Here is a 1,788-nt window from a genome sequence, read left to right on the forward strand (position 1 = left end):
ACACACACACACACACACACACACACAGTCCACTGAAACTGTCTTTGTTTTATAGAAAATGTAAACTGTACAACTTTGAGCCTATTTCAAAAGTAGTGGAACTGAACAGTACGAAATCTGCTTCAACACAAGCTTTTCAAACCAGGAGTCAGAGATTGTATATAGTCCATTACACATATATACTATTTAAATGAATTAACTACTTGTGAAAAGTACTAGTGAATATGTAAGTTTGACTGTAAGTTTAAATATGTATAATAAAAAACAAAAAAACAAATTTAAATCTACAATAACAAAATATAACAAAAATTAAAATAATCATTAGTATTAACTAATAAATATTAATACATATTATTAATAAATTATATATAAATACACTGAACTTGTTCATCTGTAAATACATCAAATACACCAAACACATCTCAGAGTCTCCACTGAAAATAATAGATCAGGAAACAATAGCAAGAGATCCCTATAAACATGGTAATATTATCATAATATTATTATTCAGCTTGTAAAACTGAATAATTCTGCTATTTTTCTGTTCTACAGTAAGTAGTTGAGATCTTACCGTGGTGTTGAAGCATCCAGCTGATCTGGTCCTGTACAGTGTGTAAAGTCTGTCTGTGAGACACACAGTGGCGTTACTGCAGTTTTTCCCATGAAACACATCACACGGAGCTGATCCTCCCACTGGGCGAGACATTTGCACTCTCAGCCCGCCCACATCTGACACACCAAAACATCCAAACCTTCAACAGCTTTGAGCTGATTCTTCCAACATGGAAACTATGTTGAACATGGAAAAAGTCCCACAGACTCTTAAAGCAGCACTTCGTCATTTTGCTTAGGGACAACATCTGACAGAATTTCTGCAGGTTTCATGAAGGTAAAATTAAACTGAATGGAACAGTACGTCAGCATGGTCTCTAATTGTAAATATCTTGTATTATCAACAATTCAAAGTTTAATTCAATAGATCCCCATTACTTCAACTTTAAAACTTCTGATCACCCCGCAAAAAGGGATATACTTTATCAGTATCTTTGTCGTGTTTTCCAGTGCAAATGTCCAAAGATTCTTGAAAATACATTAACTTGAGAAGCACAATGACACAAGAGAAGACATTTTTATGGGAAACTGATCAAAATGATGCAAGTTTAAAACAAAACAAGATTAAAACAAAAACAATTATATGCCAGTAGGCTCGGAAAAATCAACTTAATTCAAAGAGAAAACAGGTTTGACATTTACAAATGTGCTTATTTATAGCCTCTCATTTAACTCATTTAATTTTGTTCAGTTCCTCAGAAAACAAGACTTCACATCGTTATTTTGCATCTCAAGTAAATCTATCTTAAAGATGTTTAGATATTTGCATTGGAAAACAAAACTAAAAGTTTATTTTTGCAATGCATGCAAAATTTAATGCCATGACTTCATGAACACTTTCTGCTCTGATTTAAGACGTTTTAAGGCCTAAATTTGTGATAGCGCAAATTAAGACTTTTAAGACATTTTTTAAGACTTGCAGAAACCCTCATATGATTTAACAAATGTTGATTTTTAACATATTACAAATTGATTAAAAAACAGTTCTATCTCTAAATTCTGATCAGATACTGTTCTATATACTGTTCTTTTTTTATTCTTCAAAATTATATTCAGTTTAGTTCCTGCTTGCATGCTTCAATTTGCTGAATCTTGATCCTGACACACAGAGACATCTAGAGGTGAAACAAGAGCAACATACACACACAGACACAGACACAGACACAGACACAGACA

General features: G+C 32.5%; 1 protein-coding gene across 1 annotated transcript in view; it reads right to left on the reverse strand.

Moving 5' to 3' along the window:
• Window positions 1-629, reverse strand: part of LOC107669956 (four and a half LIM domains protein 3-like) — a 16,180-nt gene extending 15,551 nt beyond the window's left edge. The window contains exon 1 of the mRNA XM_016462393.1: window positions 572-629. The gene's annotated coding sequence lies outside the window, so the exon portion shown is untranslated. The remainder of the gene's footprint in view (window positions 1-571) is intronic.
• Window positions 630-1,788: the final 1,159 nt, after the last annotated feature.

This window comes from Sinocyclocheilus anshuiensis, unplaced genomic scaffold, assembly GCF_001515605.1.
Source record: "Sinocyclocheilus anshuiensis isolate Anshui unplaced genomic scaffold, SAMN03320099.WGS_v1.1 scaffold160, whole genome shotgun sequence".
Lineage (NCBI taxonomy): Eukaryota > Metazoa > Chordata > Actinopteri > Cypriniformes > Cyprinidae > Sinocyclocheilus > Sinocyclocheilus anshuiensis.